At 39.5% G+C, this 25,581-nt stretch overlaps 1 protein-coding gene across 2 annotated transcripts in view; it reads right to left on the bottom strand.

Annotated features, from left to right (window-relative positions):
- TLK1 (tousled like kinase 1) overlaps positions 1 to 25,581 on the bottom strand; it is a 309,224-nt gene that overhangs the window by 221,174 nt on the left and 62,469 nt on the right. For both annotated transcript variants that reach the window (XM_077272724.1, XM_077272723.1), the window contains exon 2: positions 21,737 to 21,822. The gene's annotated coding sequence lies outside the window, so the exon portion shown is untranslated. The remainder of the gene's footprint in view (positions 1 to 21,736; positions 21,823 to 25,581) is intronic.

Raw genomic sequence — 25,581 nt, 5'->3', positions numbered from 1 at the left:
ATACTTTATTCCCTGAGAATGGGATTCCGCACAATTTATTTTTTGATTGGATATCCCCCGACCAAGTCTTTAGCCAGATAGCTCTTCTGGCCGCGTTGGATAAGGACTCGCTTCTGGCGGCGAAGCGTACAGATTCTGCTGAAGCGTCTGCCATAAAGCCTGTTGCGAGCTTAAGTAAAGGTAGAGATTTGAGAATAACATCTCTGGAAGTCTTAGCTTTGAGATATTCCTCAAAATCATCTATCCATAGATGCATTGACCGGGCTACCGATGTTGCAGCTATATTGGCCCGTATTATTGCTGCGGAGGATTCCCAAGTTCTCTTGAGCAGTCCATCTGCTTTGCGATCCATTGGATCCTTTAAAGCGGAGGAGTCCTCAAATGGAATTGAGGTCTTCTTCGCCACTTTTGCCAACGGAACATCAATCTTGGGAACTTCATCCCACACTTTAATGTCCTCCGGATTATAAGGCAAACGGAGTCTGAAATCTCTGGGAACTACTAGTCTCTTCTCCGCTTCCTGCCATTCTTCTAGAATCATGGAACGGATGTGATTGTTGACTGGAAAGACCTTTGTGACCTGGGTATGTAATCCGCCAAACATCTCATCCTGGATCGAGGTCTCCTCTGGCGTGTCCTGTAAGTGCATGGTGTTACGAACTGCATGAAGAAGCTCATCTGTATCTGCTGCCGAGAAGAGATATCTCTTTTCTCTGCCCAATGATCCGTCTCTTTCCTCCTGGTCTGAATCCTCCGAAATCTCTCCTTTGGAAGAGGGACTAGACTCTCTTGGCCTTTTCCGTGATGTTTGCGGTTCCGACTGGCTTGTCTGGGGAAGATTCAAGCTTGAGATGGATGCCTGAACCTCTTGACGAATCATTGTCCTCATACTGGCTAATAATGCAGTCTGTTCATCACCCACAATTTTAGATGTGCACGACTTGCACAGTGGCTTCCGGCAATTTTCCGGAAATTTAGCAGCACATATCGGGCATTTATTTTTCCCTGATTTTTTTCTTTTGGATGCGGGGATAGGAGGCTCTGCCTAGCACAGATAGAAATACATAGGTACACCTTGTAGATAGGGAAGTAGGGGGAGGGGTGAGCATTGTGGTATGGCTTAGTATAGCCTACTCACGTGCCCCTGAAGATGGTCAGTCCCCTCAGGTCTGGCTGTTTCCTCCATAGTGAGGACAATTTACCATATAGCCGAGTGCTCCTTTGTCAGGATGGCCGGTGGCATACAGACCCCCATAAGGCGTTTATATAGGATTTACCTGGTTGATCCTGCCCTCCTTACCGCCGCTGCGGTTTACGGTGCTGCCCTGCCCTGAGGCCGGCGCTGCTGCCGGCGCCGTTTTCCCACGCTGCCGCGACCGGAAGTGACGCGGCCGCTGGACCCGGAAGCCATGGAAGCTGATGGGGAACGCTGCGGCCGCACACTGGAACCGGCCGCTGCTGGAAGCGGCCACCACACTCACCCCCCGGCAGAAAGCGCCCGGACCGAGAGCCCCCTGAGCGGAGGAGACAGGACCCGACCCCAGGAGCAGCGCTGCACTGGGGAGGCTGAGGGACCCCCCATAGCAGGTATCAACCGCAGATATCTTGCGGCAGGGAAGGGAAAGGCTGGGCCCCCCGATCCCCACCATCTGCACCGCACCGTCGGAGGAAAGGCTTGCCGTTCCTATCCACAGTGGGACAGGAAAAACACTGGTAGGTGGAGTGGGGAGGGTCTTTTTAACCGCTTGTTGTTCCTGTCCCACTGAGGGTAAGAAGGACGTCCTCCAATGGTGCTGTCAGGATGGTGAACTGGAAAATAGTCTTGGTCCCTCTTGAATTATATTAATTACCAGTATAAAATTACAATAGACCGATTAAAAGCCTCCAATATACGTACAACGTATAAATAATGTGACCGTGACTAAGCGAAGAGTTATGTAATCCTTCAGTATGTCCTGCAGTGGAATTGAGGTAGTGTGGCTTAACACTGCATAAGGAAGAAATATTCACACATTGCCTCCATCGCTGTCCCTGAATGGTGTTTATTGCTCATTATGCTATTTTTAAATGGATCTGTTTTTTTTAAATAGAATAACTTCTTTTTCTGCTATCGTGACAACACTTATATTTCAGGCTTCTGCTGATTCAAGGCACAAACCATTACAAATACATCAGTAAATATGTGAAGGCCGAGTGCAAAAAATCTACCATCCTTTACCATGGTTAAAAAAAAGGATATTGAAAATTTACATGATGGCAAAAATCTAAATGTACATATAGTTGGCTGAGAATTTTAAGAAAACAAAAAAAGTTGATTTTTTTTTTTTTAATACAGAACAGTTGGAATTTACCATTTTGGGTAATACTTTTTGTCAGATAAGACACAAATATTTAGGCTGTGTGCACACATTGCTGATTTTTTGCATTTTTTTGCGGTTTTTCCTGATAAAAACGCTATAAAACCGCAAAAAAAAGCATACAATATGCATCCCATAATTTAGAATGAATTCCGCAATTTTTGTGCACATGATGCGTTTTTTTCAGCGAAAAAAAAGAATCGCGGTAAAAAACGCAGCATGTTCATTAATTTTGCGGTTTTTTTGCGTTTTTCCCACTATAAAATGCATTGGGAAATGTCCAGAAAAAAACCGCACGAAAAAAGCGGCAAAAACGCGTCAAAACCGTGGCAAAAACACATGCAGATTTCTTGCAGAAAATTTCATGTTTTTCTCTGGAATTTTCTGCAAGAAATCCTGACGTGTGCACATAGCCTTAAAATGAGTGAAATCTCTCCTAACTCATCAGGTTCCCTTTAAAGGGAACGTGTCATCAAAAAATAACCTACTGCCTGAATCTGGTTTTATATTAGATGATTTTTTATTTTATTTTTTGTTACGTTGAGGGGGCTGTGGAGTTTAGGTCAGTAGACCTGTGCCTGGTCTGGACATCATGCCATGTACTCAGACTGTTTCATGAAAGTCTGAATTGAGTCTTAGAGAAAGTCAGGCCACTTACTCAAATAGTTTGACCATGGAGGGGAAAAACTCATTCATCAAAGGGACTGTCACCTCAAAATAACTGTTCAAAAAAAGAACAGCGTCTCGGTGAACCATGACCTGACCCAACTCTTCTGTTAGTTTTCCACTGTAATCATCACCATGTGACCCCCTCTCTTTCACTTTTCTTTGATTGACAGCTCGGGCTTTATAGAACCAGAGAAGAGCAGAGATAGTTGAAAAAGAAGTAGGTGGAAAGATGCGCTTAAACGTTTGGCCCCGCCATGGTGCACAGAGTGCCTGTGCTTGGTTTGAACAGTCATTCTGTGCTTTCAGGTTCCCTTTAAAAGTCCTGCACCAATAGTCCTCAACTCCAGTCCTCAAGGCCCACCAACGGATCACGCTTTTAGGATTTCCACAGTATTGCAGATGATGCATCACCTCTGTAATACTAAGGAAATCTGGAAAACATGGTCTGCTAGTGGGTCTTGAGGACTGGAGATGATGAAAACACTGTCCTACACCAAAAAAGGTTGCTTCCTGCAAGGAAAGTTAATGTGTCCCAATTATTGACACACGTGTATGACAGGCTAGACCTGTTAGACAATATGTATAAGATATTCCTAAAATACATCCAAAACCGAAGTGGCAGCTCCACCCTAAGTTCACGTCACCTATTAGGATTCATGGGACACTCATGCTCCCATTAAATAAGATTAGGTGATGGTGGCCAAGAAATGATTAAGATTATAAATGATTAAGAATGTATACAACTTTTTCTAGTGAATTCTATGGGAGCTTAGTAAACTCCTAGTATCTCCATTTTATGGTATCATACCAAGGATGTTCTCCCCATGTTTGCTTAAGTTTCCTCTGGATTCTCTAGTTTCTACCCACATTCAAAAGAAATACTGATCATGAATTTATATTGTGAGCCCCAATGGTGAAAGCGAATGATGACTGTGTCTGTAGAGCGATGAACATGTTGGCGCTAAAAAAAAAAAAAATTAACAATGAATAATTGGATTTCTATATGTTAAAGTGACTCCTCCCAGGTTTCTACAGGCAATATGTCCACTTTTTATACACGGGTCTGTAAACAGAATGAAAATAGAGTCTAACAAGGACCAACATCCCGCAAATTCCTTTACATTAGCTCAATTACTGTATGCAGCAAACTGAGCAGACGGTTAATGACTAAGAACTTTTTAAAGGGTTTTTTCTTTAGTTTAGGTTTTCAGTGTAAGGCTACGGTCACACTATCAGTATTTGGTCAGTATCTTACATCAGTATTTGTAAGCCAAAACTGGGTGAGGAACAATCAGAGGAAAAGTATTATTAGGAGGAGGAAACCGAAGTACCAGGAGGAAACCCAGGCAAATACGGGGAGAACATACAAACTCCTAGCAGGACAACATATACAAGGAGTTTGTATGTTCTCCCCGTGTTTGCGTGGGTTTCCTCCAGGTTCTCCGGTTTCCTCCTCCTAATAATACTTTTCCTCCCACATTCCAAAGACATACTGATAGGGAATTTAGATTGTGAGCCCCATCGGGGACAACGATGATAATGTGTGCGAACTGTAAAGCGCTGCGGAATATGTTAGCGCTATATAAAAAAAAGATTATTTATTATTATAAATTGGGGAGAACCCCAAATAACCCTCACTATAAAACCTTAAAATTTAACTTTTATTGAATTATCTAAAAATACTTCAGGATATATATATATAATTATGCCCCTAATCTGCCTCGATTTATCAATAATAAAGAGCTCAAAGCTTAGCATCTCTAACTTAATGGGTAGCACCCCGAGGCGTTAACACCTATCTGGCAGAATAGGACATACATGTATTCCTTATGTAAGCTTAGTCACAATGTTTAATGATCCCTCACAGGTACTTGCAGATCAGATCCCATTCATCAGACCCCCAGCGATTAGCGTGTTATCTCCCATGCAATGAATAAAGGATAACTTACTATTTTGGGAATAAAGCAGTAAAAAAATTTACGTATGCTAAAAGTGTGATCTTTAAACTAAAGATGACACAGGTGTTTTCAAATTTAAAAGTTATCCCCTATCGATTGGATAGCGGATAACTTTCCGATAAATGGGGTCCAACCACTGTGGCTCCCACCGATCTCGAGAACGATCACTCCATTCATTCTTAACAGAAATGCCAGGGATTGCCGAGAGCAGGATAAGAGATCAACCTTTAGAAAACTACTTCAGGTTAATGTCTGAATGCCTTTTCTGTCTATGGCACTTAAAAGAATTGTTTTATTAAAAAGTATAGCCTACTATATAAAAGGTATTAACATGAAACCATAGTTATGATCTGCTGGTACATATTGTTTAAAATATGTTTTGGGTTGTCATTAAGATTTAAAAAGAGAAAGTTTGACAATAAATGGCTTCACCCAACCATTAACCGTGAGTGGAGAAAAAAGTTTTGGTGTTATCATTCATATTCTCTAAAAAAAAGGCCAAGAAAGCAAAAATTCTGCCGGTGTATGTAAACTTTTGAGCACAACTGTATATACACATACACACACAAAGAACATATGAGACATATACTTAAAACAGACACAATGACAAGAAAAGTCTAAATATCGAATTCAACACAGTGCTGAAAAATCATCTTTTTTCTTTGCTTTTGGAGGAAAAATTGTAAAATTCAACCTAAAAACAATAGGGATATTATTTTTATTTTAGCTTTAAAAGGAGTTTTCCCAGTAATAAATGATCAGCAATAATAAAAAATATTTTGTAATAACTTGACCTTTTTTGTATTGCAAAACTTTACTTTAACCAGTGTTTAATATCTAATATTTAATTGTTGAAAGTCGTTCAGTTCCAACTTTACTCTATGCAGAATATGGAAAACAATAAATTAAAGGCTTCCGCCAATTAGGTTACGCCCGCTCGCAAACAATTTTATGGATTATTCTGGTTTTTAGCAACTGCTTTAAACACGACGTCATACATGTAAAGAAGGTGACCCAGTGAATGATAGATCTTAGACATAATTATAAGTGGGAGCTGTAGGACTTGTATACACCCGCGCCTTACATATCCCAAGAGAGCAGATTAACATTAAGAGGTTATTATTACGAGCAGACAAAAAGGGTGTGGAGCATCAAAGTACAAATCCTTATTGTCTTGCCCGATACACTGTAACAAACCTCCATTTTTTATGTCACTCCTCCTCCAGTTGACGTTTTACGTCTTACTGGTGTGTATGTAGTATTTGTTTTTCGTGTTTTTGCCTAGAAGCAAGAGACCAGACTATGTGTCATGTTTTCAATTAAGTAGTGAGGAAGACAAAAATGTTTTCTCAGACGAGTCCTAAGCTGGTCCTTAGCAGATAGGGGTACACATCATATAGTTAACTTCTCTGTGTCTAGCTAAAGGGAGGCTAGCGAGGTTATCCCCCCCGTAACTGAACCCCATGGCCATTGTGGACAAGTACAAAGTTCAGATTCTTAATTGACTCTTCAATATTATAAATATAAGGATTATTATTAGCCCCAAAGTTTAGCTCGCTCTTCTCACCTCCCATTTTGATTATTACCATGTGGTCCCGCTTTTTATACACACACACCTGCATGTAGACTATAAAAAAAAATATCGAAAATTTAAAAAGGCAACAAGATTTTATAAAGTCGTCCTTAAATTCTGCACAAATTATTTGTAGATTCATAGACTAAAAAAAGATTATGACTGCCAAAAAATGAAAATTAAGGTTGTACACAATCTTACAAAAAAAACAAAACACCACACAATGTGCCGAGGTAGGTCATGGGCTATGTGCACACGATGTCTTTTTCAGGCGGATTCCGCAACAGAAACTGTCTGGAAAAACCTATCAAAAACGTTGAGAAAAATAAATCAATATATGCATGTCTATGTAAAAATGACTTGCTATGCACATGTTCTGGCTTTTTGGATGTCTTTAGACACATGCCACCTAGTCCTCTATTGATAATTTACTGCTGATAAAACTCAGGACTGTATGGAAACTACAGCATACAGCCTAATAAGTGACACATCCCTGGAACCACATTATATTGCTCACAAATTGAATAGCAAAAACGTGCTGACAGATTCCCTTTAACCACTTCAGGTTTCCAACACTGCCAAATGGTTAAAAGAAGCGAACTGACCATTCTTTTGGCTTTTTCTTCTGGGAAAGCTCAAAAGAAGCTTGGAAGACTACCAGATGTATTTTTTTTAGTATTTTCCCTTATGCTTAATTAAAAAAAAAAAAAAGAGTGAAAAAAACCAGACAAGAAAAGGAATAAAAAGACTTCATCAAAATCATAGCAAAACCCCAAAAAAACAAAAACGGTCCTTTGAGTTTCCTGAAACGTCTCCTTCTTGAAACAGTAGAGTTTAAAATCGCTGTGTGCACGTAGTCGTTGGGAGGTTTCCTTTGCACAGGATCCCTTTACGAGCCAGAAGTCAGTGCCACGCTCTAAAGGCAGTCTTACCTTTTTGGTATAATAACTTTTAATTGTAAACTTGTCCCACAAAAATTTGTTGTATATAAAAAGAGAATTATACGACCTTTATTACTTTTTTGAATAAAGACAGTCTTGTTCTTGTTTCTGCTTTATTACATGGTCTGCCATACGGTCGAAATCACAGAATAACGATCAGGTCATTGTTACTAAATGTATGATTTCATTTTTATTTCCATCTTTTTGCAAAATAAAAAAGTTGGAAAATAATTTGTTTCGGTGTCTCTGAATTCAAAGACACATATATATATTTTTTTTTTTAATCAATAACTTTGCGGCGACTTTATTTTTATTGGTACTATTTTGGAGTACCGTACTTCTGATTTTTTTTTTTTAGTCCTTTTTTACTTACCGTAGTTTTTGGAAGAAGGAATGACAAAAAGATGAAATTACTTACCGGTAATGGGTTTTTTCAGAGACCATAATAGCACCGTGACACGAGAGAGTATGCGGAATATATTTTTTGTATGAATACAGAAGGACTTAAGGTGGGGGGTGGGAATTTTAATTTATTTTTTATTTTTTTTCGAAGTCAAAATAATGGGTTGAACATGAAATCATCTCACTGCCCATATAATAAAATTTTTGTATTTAGCATACTACGTCCGTTAGGGCAGGTGCAGATGATTGTATGTTCTCCATCCGAGAAAATTGGTCCGGTTATGCTAATCACACTTTGTCCAGCGTAGGATCCATTCACCTTGGATGAAGAGAATAAAAAATAAATAAATAAAAAATGTCACCATCTTCTCTATTCAGTCCGGCAAATGGTGCATGTTGCAATTTTTTCCTCTGACTATTGGGTTCGAAGGAAACAAAATCTGACTTGTGCATGGCCGCGTAGAATAACATTGGTCCGAGGGCGATCCGATGCTTTGACAGATTGCACTCAGACCGTAACTACGGTTGTCTGCACGAGCGATTAATGTAAAGCTAGGACGCAGCCTATGAGACCCTGCCATATTTAGGTCTCAGACTGCCATGTCATGTCCGCAAAAGCGGTTGGTACCACAAAGGCACCCTCATCCCTCTGTAAACCCGGTTAGATCATACAGTCAACATTGTACGCGGTCAGCATTAAACGCCTTGGATCAGAGCAGCGTCCGATGGCCGTCTAAAGTGATACCGCGGGCACAGTGCCAACACCTTCAGTGTGCCATGATAGTACGGCACATTACAGTATCCACCAACCTGCTGCAATGTACACTGCAAAGCAGGGACAGGGTAAATGATCATTTCAACCTTTCACAAACTGTGTTGTTTTTGCAGTTTTTTTTTATTTTTTATTTTTTAAGCAAATAGCATTCAGTTGGCTGAGCTCAGTAATTGCAGAAAATGTAACATTACTGCAAGGGCCAAACCACAACACCCTGCCGTACTTTACACATCCCACTTTCTTCCTTGTGTGCAGAATGCTTTCTTTCTCCATTACTGTCTGTATTTAGATGGCAGTGTTGAAGATCAGTGGCAGAACACACCCTTTTTCCTTTTTTTTTTTTTAATTATATATACACAATGTAGCGTAATAAAAGTATGGGAATGTTTGGCGACAAGATTTCCTGCTCCACGAGTATTTTTAGCAAACCTGAAATCACAGTTTTACAAGTTGATATGTTAGTAGGCCAGGCCTATAAATCTGAAAATGATAATCTTTTAATTCTTACATTTATAGGAAGGACAAAAAAAACATATGAAACTTACGTCATCATATATTTATCATCCAAATTAAATTACACCCGTATCAGACATGCTTCTACTATTTCTTGGGTCCCTCTTATATAGATAAAAACATTAGGGAACGAGCAATTCCCGTAATATAATTGTAATAAAATATGTTATGTAGTTACAGGGGTTCTCCAATATAGCGAGATTGATAAACTATCCTATAGAAGGGTGAAAAATACTATTTAAAGGGGTTGTCCACTTTTAGGGACGATTTTTACCTATTTGCCTGTATTTGAGGTTAAAATATTTTGCAAGTGGGATTCATTAAAAATGTTGAACCTTTGAGTTTTTACAGGACTTTAGTTTCCCTGTACATTCAACTTTGAAATGGGGCAATAGGAAGCAAACTGAGCAAATTCTTTAATGAAACTGAACTACTAAAGTGATTTTTAGTCCCGATTACATGCATTTAACCCCTTAACCCCCAAAGGTGATTTGCACATTAATGACCGGGCCAATTTTTACAATTCTGACCACTGTCCCTTTATGAGATTATAACTCTGGAACGCTTCAACGGATCCCGGCGATTCTGACATTGTTTTCTCCTGACATATTGTACTTCATGATAGTGGTAAAATTTCTGTGATATTACCTGTGTTTATTTGTGAAAAAAAACGGAGATTTGGCGAAAATGTCGCAATTTTCCAACTTTTCATTTTTATGCCCTTAAATCACAGAGATATGTCACACAAAACACTTAATAAGTAACATTTCCCACATGTCTACTTTACATCAGCACTATTTTAGAACCAAAATTTTTTTGTTGTTAGAGTTATAAGGGCTAAAAAATGACCAGCAATTTCTCATTTTTACAACACCAATTTTTTTTTTAGGGACCACATCACATTTGAAGTCATTTTGAGGGGTCTATATGATAGAAAATACCCAGGTGTGACACCATTCTAAAAACTGCACCCCTCAAGGTGCTCAAAACTACAGTCAAAAAGTTTATTAACTCTTCAGGTGATTCACAGGAATTTTTGGAATGTTTAAAAAAAAAAAATGAACATTTAACTTTTTTTTTTTTTTTTACACACAAAATTTACTTCTGCTCCAATTTGTTTTATTTTACCAAGGGTAACAGGAGAAATTGGACCCCAAAAGTTGTTGTACAATGTGTCCTGAGTACGCTGATACCCAATATGTGGGGGTAAACCACTGTTTGGGCGCACGGCAGAGCTCGGAAGGGAAGGAGCGCCATTTGACTTTTCAATGCAAAATTGACTGGAATTGAGATGGGACGCGTTTGCAGAGCCCCTGATGTGCCTAAACATTGAAACCCCCAACAATTGACACCATTTTGGAAAGTAGACCCCCTAAGGAACTTATGTAGATGTGTGGTGAGAACTTTGAACCCCCAAGTGTTTCACTACAATTTATAACTCAGAGCCGTGAAAATAAAAATTCTTTTTTTTTTCCCCACAAAAATTATTTTTAGCCCCCAGGTTTCTATTTTCCCAAGGGTAACAGGAGAAATTGAACCCCAAAAGTTGTTGTCCAATTTGTCCTGAGTACACTGATACCCCATATGTGGGGGGGAACCACCGTTTGGGCGCACGGGAGAGCTCGGAGGGGAAGGAGCACTGTTTAACTTTTTCAACGCAGAATTGTTTGGAATTGAGATCAGACGCCATGTTGCGTTTGGAGAGCCCCTGATGTGCCTAAACAGTGGAAACCCCCCAATTATAACTGAAACCCTAACCCGAACACACCCCTAACCCTAATCTCAACCCTAACCAAACCTCTAACTCCCAACACACCCCTAACCCTGACACACCCAACTCTAATCCTAACCCTAATCTCAACTGTAAATGTAATCCAAACCCTAACCCTAACTGTAGCCCCAACCCTAACCCTAACCTTAATGGGAAAATGGAAATAAATACATTTTTTTTAATTTTATTATTTTTCCCTAACTAAGGGGGTGATGAAGGGGGATTTTATTTACTTTTATAGCGTTTTTTTTTAGCAGATTTGATGATTGGCAGCCGTCACACACCAATAGACTTTTTATTGCAAAAAATAGTTTTTGCGTCTCCACATTTTGAGAGCTATAATTTTTCCATATTTTGATCGACAGAGTCATGTGAAGTCTTGTGTTTTGCGAGACGAGTTGACATTTTTATTGGTAACATTTTCGGGCACGTGACATTTTTTGATCGCTTTTTATTCCGATTTATGTGAGGTAGAATGAACAAAAACCAGCTATACATGAATTTCTTTTTTTTGGGGGGGGGGGCGTTTATACCGCTCCATGTTTGGTAAAATTGATAAAGCAGTTTTATTCTTCGGGTCAGTACGATTACAGCGATACCTCATTTATATCATTGTTTTATGTTTTGGCGCTTTTATACAATAAAAACTATTTTATATAAAAAATAATTATTTTTGCATCGCTTTATTCTAAGGACTATAACTTTTTTATTTTTTCATTGATGATGCTATATGGCGGCTCGTTTTTTGCGGGACAAGATGACGTTTTCAGCGGTACCATGTTTGTTTATTATCGTCTTTTTGATCGCGTGTTATTCTACTTTTTGTTCGGCGGTATGATAATAAAGATTTTTTTTTTGCCTCTTTTTTTTTACGGTGTTCACTGAAGGGGTTAACTAGTGGGACAGTTTTATAGGTCGGGTCGTTACGGACGCGGCGATACTAAATATGTGTACTTTTATTGTTTTTTTATTATTTAGACAAAGAAATGTATTTATTGGAACAATATTTTTTTTTTCTTTATTTAGAATTTTGTTTTTTTATTTATTTATTTTTTTTACACATGTAAATATTTTTTTAAAACTTTTTTACTTTGTCACAGGGTGAGACATGGTTGTATAGATCGCTGATCTGGCACTTTGCAAAGCACTGTGTCAGATCAGTGATCTGACAGGCAGTGTGGGGGATTGCCGGCACCTGCTCTCAGCAGGCGCTTGTAAGCCACCTCCCTGCAGAACCCGGAAGGAGCCCCGCGACCATCTTGGATCCGGGGCCTGCAAGGAGGAGACGATCAGAACAACGCAATCACATTGCATTGTTCCGAGGGTCTCAGGGAAGCACGCAGGGAGCCCCCTCCATGCGCGATGCTTCCCTATGCCCCGGAATGCTGCAATCATATTTGATCGCAGTGTTCCGTGGTTAATCTGCCAGATGTCAGCTGTAATAATCAGCTGACACCCGGCGGCGATCGGCTGTGCTCCCCCCGTGAGCGCGGCTGATCGCCCATGACGTACTATCCCGACCCTGGGAATTAAGTCCCAGGTCACCTCGACGGGATAGTACGTCATATGGCAGAAAGGAGCTAAGTTATATAAAAAAAAAAAGACTCGAAAGGTGGCCGACAGGGTGATTTACAGGTACAATCCTCTAGAAAATAAATCCAAACTTGAATCAAATTGACATTGTTAATAAAAACAAAACACAAATTAATACTGGGGTTGCATGCTTATCTTCACTGGTTCAGTATTTTTTTTTTTATTCACTACTTCCGTCAAGAGCTACAGCATTTTATTTTCGTTTATATAGCCATATGGGAGCATAGTTCTATGGGATAAGTTGTAGTTTTGAATGACGTCATTCACTTAAAGGGGTATTCCCATCTCCAGGATCCTATCCCAATATGTAGTAGGTGTAATAATAATAATAATAATTTTAATATTAGCGAATACCTCCAATTAGAAATGTAGTATAGTTTTTCTGATTCGCTATGTCTCTTTCTTCATGTGCAGGCATTGCAGGACCTTAGGTATCCATGGTTACTAGCAACTAGCTATCCTACTGTCACTATATCAGTGGTCGTAGCCATGGATACCCAAGGTCCTGCAATGTCTGTACATGAGGAAAGAAACAGTGAATCAGTAAAACTATACTACATTTCTAATTGGAGGTATTAGCTAATATTATTATTATTACACCTACTACATATTGGGAAAGGATCTTGGGAGTTGGGAATCCCTTTTAACTAAATAATGTCCTGGAAAACAGGAAAACAATTCAAAGTGTGATGAAAAACAAAAACAGAAATTAAAATTCCACCACTGTTTTGGGGATTTTGTTTTCATAGTTACAAAAATGCAGGAGTTTGCTAAAAAAAATGTACTTTGTTACACCATTTCCTATGTACCATATATATCCTTTTTTTTGCATTGTGAGCACTCCTTTTCATTGACATCAACTGGTGTGTTGGTGTGAATAAAGATATATAGATTGATTTTTATTGTATGATTTTTCTTTTGTGAAGGGAAACTTGCAACATCTGAAAAACTGCAATTCTAGATTATTTTTTTTTAGGGCGATTACCTTATGAGTTAAATAATTTAACTATAGTGAGGTGTGTTTGGTTTCTGTCGAGATGCTGTATAAAAATATATTGCAGCACGGTGCGCATTTGTTTTAACTGTAAAAATGACAGAACTTGCAAGGCAAGTGCGAAATTAGCCTAATAAACCATTGATATGTCATTCGTTAACCCCTTCACAACCTTTGACATACATGTCCCTGAATTTAATGCAGGCTCACATGCTTTAGCCCCGCTAAGTGTTGCACAGGCGATCAAACAATCGCTGCTTCAAATCTCCTAAGGGGCTTATTAAATACAGAAAAAAGATAAAAGGAAAAAAAAAAAGTTTAAAAAAATAAATAAAAAAAAAAATTCAAACGCCCCCCATTTGCCTCATTAAAAATAAATCAATTAAAAAAAACATGATTGGTATCGCTGCATTCAGAAATGTCCGACCTATCAAAATATAAAGTAAATTAATCAGATAGGTAAAAAAAAAAAAACACACTAGGATTATGTTCTTTTTGATCGCTGCAACATTGCGCTAAAATACTGTAGAATAAGAGGAAATCAAAACATCATATGTACCCCGAAAAGGTATCAAGGAGCAAAAAAATAAGCCAACAACCAGCCCCAGATCCCAAAAGATAAAATCGGACTCGGAAAATGGCGACAAAAAAAAAAAAAGAAAACAAATTTGTAACAAATTTCAGAATTTTTTTTTCACCACTCAAAATAACAAATTATACATAATTGGTATCTGCCTACTCGTAGTGACCTGGAGAATCATATTACCAGGTCAATTTTAACCTACATTGAACATGTTCCATAAAACTTCCGGCTGGTCTTGTGGTGCGGCCTGGTTTGCTGCGGCGTTACTGAAGGAGTAGGACTTTAGGCCCAGAAGCGCCGATAGGAGCAGCTATCGTCCTTGTAGCGGGCGGTGTGTGGGGGCTCGCTGGGACTTCTGGTGCCTCTCGTTTCCCTGCCTTGAACACTTGCTGGGGATCCAGCGCCCTTCTCCACGATAATCCCCTAGGCCCCGGACTCTGTTGTTTGGCCTGCAGTAACCTGGAGCTATTTTGTTTCTTTTACCCCCTAGGATATTCTGACTTCTTTTTTCTTTTTTAGTCGGGGGACTTGATACACTTTTTGGCTGCAACACTTCTTTTTTTCTGCCCTAATTTGGGAGAAACATTAACTTTACTCCATAATGCTACATAAGATGTAACCATCTATCCAGGGGACTCTGAGGAGAAATGAGGGAATTTTTTAATAACTGCACAACTTGCTCACAATGGTTAAATCCTCCCATAAGCAGACCAGATCGAGCTCCAAATCCATTAGACCAGGATCTCAAGCTGACATGGATAAATTCCTAAAGAAACAAGGAAACTCTTCAAACGCTTCAAAATCCTCTCGCTCATTTGACAATGCTCTGGAGGACCATACAGAATCTGATCTAGAGAGCGACGGAGATTCTGAGGATCTAGACAAAGGTTCTCAGGTCACTAGGTCATTTATTAGAAGGATCCTAAGGAGAGCTCTTAAACCCTTGGGAAAAGATCTTATGGCTATTAAGCATGACCTTAACCACTTAGGTCACAGGATTGAGACTGTTGAATCTACCCAAACAGAGATCATCCAATGCTCTAACTCCTCTGTTACCTGCCACAAACAGCAGGAGGACCATATCAATCGAATTTATACCATTCTAGAAGATCATGAGAACAGGGAAAGGAGAAACGATTTAAGGTTAAAAGATATCCCTGAATCGGTTCTACCCGACGTTCTCTCAACAACAGTCACCAAAATTTTCCAAGCCATTATGGTCCCCACTGACTCAACAGAGTTGGAAACAGTGAGAATTCACCGAGCTCTAAGATCCAAACCAAAACCAGATGAGCCGCCTCGTGACGTTCTCTGCCGTTTTTTAGATTTCAGAACCAAAGAGCTCTTACTAAAAAGAGCCAGAGAAGCTGACTTGATCGCCCACGATGGTTCTCCAGTCCAAATCTACCAGGATCTCTCGGCTTCTACACTGTATACACAGCGTCTCTTAAAACCTCTCATTTCGATACTCCAACAAAGATACTACCCGTACCGTTGGCTATTCCCATTCGGTCTGTCCATCTCAGCTAAAGACAGGAGATTCCTCATAAGGTCCACGTCGGACATTAAAGACGTCTGCAAGGAGCTGGATACCATTTGGACCAACATCCAATCTTGGAGAAGTCTTGTGATGCTCACAGCTTGAAATCTCTCTCGCTCCCATCTCCGTGGCAAGACTCGCCCTCCTCAAGGTCCTCACGGGTGAGATGTAGATCTTCCAAAGCTACACCACCGAGAGCTGATAATGATGACCCGGGAGGTTGAGGATTCGCACGCATCTCATGATCTTTGAATGTTTATTCTATCTCATGTTTTTTGGTTCCTAGGTACACACAGATCTTATGTCAGACTATGGCGACATATAGTTGTGTAATGCTGTTGTCATTATTAACTACAGATTATAATCTTGTTTTCCTTTTATCTTTCTTTTGTTGCATCGCTTTACTTCCCTGTTCGATTCTCTTCTCCTTCCCCGCGTAATATACTTTGGATGAGGTTACTGCAGCCAAAAGTTCTCAGTTCTCTTTCAATCCCTCAGGTAGACTCTATCTACCCCCTTTTCTTTTTCTCTAACTACCCCTCTTTTCTGCTCCCTCCTCTTCTTGTATGTCTCCTCTCTTCCCTAGATCCGATGGATGATTCTTTCTCCCATATGAAGCATCCTTTCCTACACCCGCCATGACGTCAAACCATAAGTCTTTCCAGACTGTCTCTCACAGCGTTCATGGTCTCAACTCCCCAATCCCCAGATCACAAACTTTAAATCTATTCAAAAAAATCAGGGTATCACCATAGATAAAATCCCTTCCTTTGAGAAATGCTTCTTCGATAGATGGCATCATGCTAGTTCCCCTCAGAAAGGCTCAAGTGGAGTCTCAATAGCTTTGGCTAGAGATATCCCCTTTCTTCTTCTGAGCTGCTTACGTGAACCCGAAGGTCGCTATATCTTTATTAAAGGCCTAATAGCTGGAAATTTGGTGACTCTAGGCAGCCTGTATGCTCCCAACAAACACCATTTCACTTGGCTGCGCAAGGCCTTTACTAAATTACGTTCTTTTCAAGAAGGTGTAGTTATCATTGGAGGAGATTTAAATTTGGCACTAGATCCCCTCCTAGACAAGTCAACAAAAAAAACTTCTATCTCTTTCAGAGATTTGGCCCGACTTAAAACTCTCCTCAATTCCTTAGAATTAATTGATGTCTGGAGATATCAGCACCCTTCAGATATCGATTTCACTTACTATTCCCACCCACATAACTCTTACCACCGCTTAGATTTCATTCTGGCCTCCAGATCTATCTTACCTACTACCTCAAAAGCCGACATAATCCCCTGCCTCCACTCTGATCATTCTATAGTATTGGTGAATCTGGAATTCCATAAGCCCTATTCTCATTTTAGAATGTGGCGGTTAAATTAATCATTGCTACAACATGAGGACATAAAAACCCGAATACGTGAATCTCTCCAAGAATTTTTCAAAATCAATTCTAACCCAGAGGTAAATCCCACTGTTTTGTGGGAGGCACACAAGGCCACAATTCGGGGTGTATTCATTTCAATAGCTTCCTATCTGAACAAGCAGAGGAAGCAGGAAATGCAGTCTCTATACAGTGACATAGTCGCCTTGGATGCTCTCCACAAAAAAGAGTTAACACAAGACACCCTTATTCAACTTACGGAGAAACCACAATCCCTCAAAGATCTCTTAAACAAGCATTCTTCCAAACAATACATCTCTTGGAAGAATAGGATCTTTGTTCATGGTGATAAAGCTTCTAAACTTATGATTTCCTTGATTAAAAAAAGCCAATCCCGTACTTTTATCCATCAAATTAAAACTAAAACCGGCCTTGTTACCCAACAATATAGCCAGATTATCGATACATTTTTGTCCTTTTACAAAGACTTATACCAACTACGTCAAAATGAATCGACGGATGATAGGAATCAACGGAGAAATGTTGCTCAGTCCTTTTTATCCTACCTACATCTTCCCAAGTTATCGGACTCCCAACAGGAGAGTTTACTCAGGCCCTTTGGCTTGCTTGAACTCCAGTCCATCCTGTCGGGGAGCTCAAAAGGAAAATCTCCTGGCCCTGATGGGTTTTCAAAGGCATACTATAAGAGTTTTTCAGGAGAGATAGGTCCTCATCTATTAAATATGTGTAATGTGGTCTTAGGTGGTAAATCATTCCCCCCGCAGTCTCTAGAAGCTCACATTTCACTTCTTCACAAAGAAGGAAAGGACCCTGAATGTTGCGGAAGTTATAGACCTATCTCCCTGCTAAATGTCGGCTTAAAAATTTATGCCAGTCTAATAGCCAAACGGCTTGGTGTGCTATTACCAGATCTCATCTCCTTTAACCAAACAGGCTTCGTGTCTGGCAGAAAAGGGAAAGACAATAGGAGTAGGATATTACATTTGATTCAGTACGCGAAAATCAATAAAACTCCACTTGTTTTAATAGGGACAGATGCTGAAAAGGCCTTCGACAGGATGGACTGGACATATCTTTATGAAACTCTCCTCATATTCCGTATACCGTAAACAATTAGTTGATGCAATATTCCAAATGTATTCTTCCCCTTCAGCTTGGCTAAAAATTAATAATTTATTATCAGACCCCTTTCAAATTCAGAACAGCACAAGGCAGGGGTGCCCCATCTCCAAGCTTTTATACGTGCTTGCCATGGAACCTCTTATCCAGGGCATTCAACAGGACGTGGAAATTAAAGGAGTTCAAATAGGTGGCTTCCACCACAAATCCGCAGCATTCGCTGACGACCTTCTAGTATTTTTGTCGGAACCTCACAAGGGTATCCCTGCCATTGTCCGTTTACTAGATTTATATGGAAGAATTTCTAACTTTAAAGTGAACCCAACTAAATCTGAAGCGATTAGCCAAAATATCCCTAAATCCACAGTAGATAAACTAAAACAACTTTACCCCTTCAATTGGCCACCCAAGTTTATAACGAACCTGGGCATTAAAATTGGAAGATCAGCAGGAGAACTTCTCGATCTCAACATTTTACCTATGCTAAATAAAGCTGTCTCAACTGTTCACTCATGGAGAACACCTTTTTTTATCTTGGATGGGGAGAAAACATTTGTTGAAAAGTATAATACTTCCTAAATTTCTTTATCTATTTCAGATGCTTCCCATCCACATTCCTCATCACTACCGATCTAAAATGAATTCCTTTTTTATTAGTTACATATGGGATAATAAACGCTCCCGAATAAACACAAACACACTCACTTTGCCGAAATCAGAAGGAGGAATGGGCGCCCCTGATATCTTTAAATACTACAGGGCTGCAATGCTCACCAGAATAGTGGATTGGATCAGGAATCCCCCAAGCAAACTATGGCTCTCTATTGAAGAACATTTAGCCCCTGCCCCTTTGAGATCTATGGCCCTTCTCCATGACTATATTAGATTACCCTGTTTAGTAACAAACAAGATCACCTTGGCTACTCTTAAATTATGAAGGACAGAATTTCTTAAAACTACTCCCCAATTTTGACACTTCAAGATGTAACGGATCCTATTCCCCCTAAATTACCCAAAGACCCTGCCAACCTTTACTTATGATCTACCCGATCTGCCAATACCGATTGATCAAGTGTTAATAGATGGCTCTTTGATGACTCTTTCGGAACTCCAAGCTTTTAAACCGCAACTCAATGTCTCTTTTCTCCATCTTAATAGCATTAAGGATTATTGTTTTAAATACAAGAATCAGCTTTCTTTACCTCGTCCAATGACTCATTTTGAACAACTATATATACAACAAAACCCCCCAAAAAAAGTCTTATCTAAAATTTATAATTCTCTGGTCCTAGAGAAGGCCGATGTCAAGAGGGCATTCATTGGGCTCTGGGAAAGAGACCTGAATTTTCACCTTACAGCTGATCAAATTGCTTCTATATATAAAACATCCCATGGTCCCTCCCAATGTGTAAAAATGCAAGAAAACTCCTATAAAGTGATATCTCGATGGTATCGCACTCCAGTTCAATTGAATCAATGGCATTCCTCTACTTCGGAAATGTGCTGGAGATGCAATGCAGAACCAGGTACCTATCTGCACATATGGTGGACCTGCCCGGTGATTATGCCCTTTTGGCAATTGGTAGGTGAAATAATCACAGAAGTATTGGATCAGGTTCTAGTGCTGAAGCCCCAATCCGTTTTACTTAATCTACCTTTATGGCCAGAGAATCTCATAGCCTCCAAAATGGCTAATAATATCATAGCTGCTGGCAAGTTTCTAATTCCTACCCTGTGGAAATCAATTCAAACTCCTACTAAAAAACAAGTTCTGGTGCAAATCGACTTACTATATCACACTGCAGAACTAGTAGCCAATACGCAGGAGTCACTAAACTCTTTCCGTAATACATGGGAACCCTGGATTCAATTTAGATCCAGTCCCAATTTTATTCTTGAAATCACAGATAGCTGAGCCAACTAATAATAATAACCATACAACCTTTACTCCCCTCTAGTACATTCTCCATCGGATCGCCCCCCCACCCTCCATCTTGTTACCCCTCCTTCCCCTCTCATGAGAAAGAAAGAAAGAAAGAAAGAAAGAAAGAAAGAAAGAAAGAAAGAAAGAAAGAAAGAAAGAAAGAAAGAAAGAAAGAAAGAAAGAAAGAAAGAAAGAAAGAAAGAAAGAAAGAAAGAACGAACGAACATGTTCCATAAAAAAAACATTGTGGAATTACATTTTTATTTTTGGCAATTTCCCTGCACTTAGAATTTTTTTCCCTGTTTTCTAGTAGACCATGTGGCAGAATGAATGGTGTCATTCAAATGTGAAAAAACGAAGGTACCTTCAGCTCATCAAATTGAAAAAAAGTCCTAGAACAAGGGTGTCATGCACAGAGGCTTCAGGCTAGTATCCTGGCAAATGGAGCCATGGAAAAAGGAAGAGGAAAATCTAGCAACTACAAAAAAAAAAAAAAAAAAAAACACATTTATTTTACATAATAAAAACAAGAAAAAAGGAGAATTAAAAGACAATATTAGCACTTAACGTCAAGGTGTTTCAAGCTGTACAAGCTTTTACTCTTGACCTTTTTTCTCATTTTTAATATCTATAATAAATGTGATTTTTTACATTTTTTTTTCTTGCGGTTGCTGGATTTTCCTCCGCCTTTTTCTACAGTATGTCATTCTAAAGTACATTGCGTCCCGCAGAAAACAATCCCTCGTACGTCTATATAACTGGAAAATTTATAAAAAAGAAAAACTAAAAAAAAAACAAAAAAAAAAAACTTATGACTCTTGAAAGAAAAGGAGGAAAAAAAAGAAAAAAGAAAATTAACTGGGGTGAAGGGGTTAAAGTTAGGTGATACTTTTCTATTCTTCCTTCTGTATGGATGGTTTTAATTTTGTGACTCCATCTTATCTACAGCGCCTATAGAGAGTCTATGTTATTCTTGACCACCATCGGCTCAGTTATTGCCCTGTAATACCAATACTAAAAATTTGTCATTTCAGGTTAGATGTTGCATAAAATTACAAGTCCAATACAAGCTCAACAGGACGACGTCAGTGCAGGTTGATTATAAACGGCAAGAATCTAAAACCAAGGAAGATTCTGGTCACATAAGTGTCATTACTACCAGAACCTTGAAAGACCCCATTTTAAGTCAACGGGATCAGGATTTTTTGGATCCATTTTAGATGGATCCACCATGTCTGTCTGTTTCCATTAAAAACATAAGCCCTGACATTGAAGTGAAAGATCTTAAAGGCCCCTTACCTTTATATGCTACATTTAGTGTGAACGGCCTGCAGACATTTCGGTAAAATCTACACTTTGCAATACACCTAAAAATAATTTACGCTGACACCAATAAGCCCAATTGAGATGCAGAAGTCAAAAGGACAATTTTTTCTTCGTGGTCTTGTGCATTATATGCTATGGATGCTTTAAACAGATACACTGAGATTATTTCCCGAATTTACTCACAGAATTAGGGTAGTTATACCAATTCCAAAAGTGTTATCAATTTTTCGAAGTGCAGGAGATCAATTGTCTCATAAAACAAATGATAAACAGATAGAAACAATTATATACATACCTATTCATCTACTGAAAATCCAGGAACACGATGTTCAATGTGACTCACGGTAACACTGCCAAACACGTCACAATGCTGACCTGGGACTGGGAAAAAATAAAAAAAGGTCAAATGTTTCCATTCATTTTCCAATGAGACAAGTTGTTTCAGTTGTATCAAGCTTGTAAGTTATACCTTATAACCTCCCGATCGTTGGGGGTCCAACCACTTTACCCTCCACTGACTAAGGACCGGGGCTTTAAAGAGTGGTAGTCAATCATGCACACCTCCGCTCCATTTATTCTTATGGGGATGCTGAACACCAGCCGTCAGTGGTCCCATTAAAAATGAATGGAGCATCAGTGCACATGATTGACCAACGCCCGGTTCACATGGCACTCTACAAAGCCTCGGTGTTTGGTATCAGTGGGGGTCCCAATGGTCGGGAAGTTATCCCCTATCCTATCTATATAAAATAACCTCCATAGTGGGTATAATCCTTTTAATTGTAGTATTTTTTATATGATGGACACCATGACTATAACATGACAGCTCAGGATTAGTCATTTTAGTTGTCTCTAAAGGAAAGATCCACATTAAGCTATTTATGTTATCCTTACAATGCATATCAAATTAAAACATCATCAACTATCAAAGAGACAAAACACTTGTTGCTTCCATTTACTTGTAGAAAAAATGGTGCAGTACGACTTTCACAGAGTGTCCCATAGGAGAAGGTGGAGAAACTTTTTTTTTCCCCACTTGCAAGAAAAACTGATGACATTCGGACAAAAACTCTGAGCAAAGACCGATCTAAATAATTGGTCCGATTTTCTCGAACATGAGAAAGACATCTGAATAAGGCCTTATTCCCATCTCAGAGGTCATCAACTACCATTCTGTTGATTTTTTGTGTGATGACCAGAGCTAGCCGAATGTAATTTACCATATTTATTTATTTTAAATGAGGAACTTTGAAAAAATATATTTTAGGTTGGTTTCTCTCTTTTTTGAAACCCCTAATTTTTTACTTGTCCACTCATGGAACGGTTTTATTGGCGAGCTATAGTTACTAATGTTACCCTTCTTGGATACATATAACATTTTTACTGCATTTTTTAAAGATATTGGGTGATCAAATAATGTCAGTTTTAGCTACAGTATTGCCACAGAGGAAGGAATCTAGGGACAATTCTGAAACAAATACATCCAGCTTATTTTTTTGCTTATGTCTTTTATTTTTAGCAATTTTTATTCTTGATATCATTACATATCTCGTATTTGCAGGGCTGTGGAGTCGGAGTCGGAGACGTGGCGTCAGAGTCTGAGCCCATTTTGGTGGAGATGGAGTTGGAGTCGGAGTTTGGCTTACCGACTCCACAGCCCTGCATATTTGTTGTTGTTTTTTTTGTTCTCATATTAAACTTGAATCTGCACTTACTTCATTCCAATAGTAGTCAGTACACAGCTACCATAATTTACACTGATTCTAATTAACCCCGTTTAAAGCCTAGATGTTCTAGTAGGATTTTCCTGACACTTTTTTAGTTATATTTTACAGCAAAAGCCATGGTCAGCAAACAGCTAACACAGCAAAGGGATCTCGTTATTGAAAGTCATTGTTTTTAGTGAGGAGAAGTGTACAACAAAATTTCCAAGGCATTATATATATTATGGAACATTGTGAAGACATCAACAAGGGGCTTAAATCTGGTACAACAATAACGTTACCTAGAATTGGGCATCCCAACACTGCACATCACCAAAAGAACACCATACCCCTAGTTAAGCAAAGTAGAGGCAGCATTATGCTTTGGGTCTGTTTTTCGGCAACTGGAACTGGGGTTTTAGTCAAGGAGGAAAGAATTATGAACAGTTCCAAGAATTAGCCAATTTTGCAAGAAAACCTTCAGGAGTCTCATAAAAAGCTGACGATGATTAGGAATGTCACCTTTTAGAACAACCAGTGCTGTGGAGTCGGAATATGGGCCGACTCCTACAATACACTACTGACATAAACTTAAAGATATTTGGCTTTTGGGAGAAATTTATGGAAAACGTAATAAGTTCACACTACAGTGATATTTTATCATGAAAGTAGGACATTTAAGTAGAAGCATGCAATGCCGATTTCCTCATCTCAAACAATTTATTGAAATAAAAGCCAACAATGGTGGTGGGTATACCCTACAAAAAATGTAAATGTCTCAATAACTTGTCATGTGGCCTTGAGCATCAATTACAGCTTGACAAGGACATGTCCTGCTGCTCAAAAGTGAAGTTATTGTCTGCGGAGGCATGGCATCCCACTTTTCTTGAAGGGCGTCACTCAGGTCATTGAGGTTCTGGCCTCTATACAGCGACTCAGCGAACCCCATAGGTTTTCTATGGGATTCAGGTTGGGGAAAGTGCAGGCCACTCCATTTGAGGTACCTCAGTCTCCAGCAGCCGTTCCCTAATGATGTGACCTCAATGAGCAGGAGCACTGTTGTCCATGAAGATGGAATTAGGTAGGCCTGTGTTGTTCGTGCAAAGGCACAATGACTAGATAAAATAAGTTATTAAAAATAGTAGGGGCTTGTCACTGGACCATTCATAAAGTGTAGGGCAGTTCTGTATTGACTAGATACACCTGCCCACACTGTAACACCACCAAAACCAAAGGCTAGTCTGGTGACAACAATGACTCTCCTTGACGTCCAACATAGTTGCGGCCATCATTTTTGCTCAACATGAAAAAACTTATCAGCTGGCACTGCCCACTGATCTCTAGTCCAGCGTAGATGCTCCCTGGCCCATGCAAGACTATGACGCCTGTGCCTGGTGTTGTGGTCAGGTACCCTTGGTACGTAGTCTAGCACCCAGACCACACTGATCTAAATGGTTTCGAATGGTCTGACGTGACATTTGGGTGCCTTTCATCTCCATTAAATGTGCCTGGCGTTGTGTTGCATTCATTATTATTATTATTATTGTGCCATTTATTCCATGGAGCTTTAAAAGTGAATTTTATATAATAAAAAACTACTGCAATAATCTTTAACAAAAACAAGTCACCGACTGGTACCGGAGGAGATAGGACTATCTACAAGGATTGGGTGAGGATACAGTAGGTGAGGGCAAAGTTGGTCCTGCAGCGGTATAGTGGAGAGAGAGTTACTACAGCATGTAGGCTTGTCAAAAGAGTTGGTTGTCCGTTTCCTTTTGAAGGTTTCCTCGGTAAGCGACAGTCTGATATGTTGGGGTAGAGAGTCCAAGAGTAAGTGCATTGTTCACAATGAAGCATTCATCAGTGTGGGATATGTCCAAAGGACCACTCATGTGCCTTTCTGTGACTCTTCCAGTCTCTCTGTTACATTCCAAACTCAGTGTCCACTTCCGTCTGAGAACTTCTTGCTTGAAGCCTCGCAATGGTCAGGTACCTTTGATCAATTGTTATGTGTCATCTTGGTCTCATGTCGGATTTAATTTTTTTTTAAAAAGTAAGTACTCGGGAGCAGCAGGATTAAAATAAGAGTAAAAACTGGCCACTTTTGTATTTGTAACAGGTCCTCTATAACCTCTTCACGACATGCACCATGTATATACGCCGCCGCGATCAAATGCGAGTGTCAGCTCTATATGAGAGCTGACACCCTGCAGAAACACCCACAATCGATGCTAGCACCGATCGCGTGCGGTAAGCCCCTCTGATGCCGCAGTCAATAGTGACAGTGATATCAAGGGGATTAGCAGAGGAAGGGAGCTTTTTATTGTGTAAAAGCGCCAAAACATAAAAAAAATGTAAATGTGGTATTGCTGTAATCATACTGACCAGCAGACTGAAGCTGCCTTATCAATTTTAATACAGGTGGAACGGCATAAAA

Source organism: Ranitomeya variabilis, chromosome 7, assembly GCF_051348905.1.
Source record: "Ranitomeya variabilis isolate aRanVar5 chromosome 7, aRanVar5.hap1, whole genome shotgun sequence".
Lineage (NCBI taxonomy): Eukaryota > Metazoa > Chordata > Amphibia > Anura > Dendrobatidae > Ranitomeya > Ranitomeya variabilis.
Note: the sequence above shows the minus strand (reverse complement) of the source record. Positions and strands in the feature narration are given on the sequence as shown.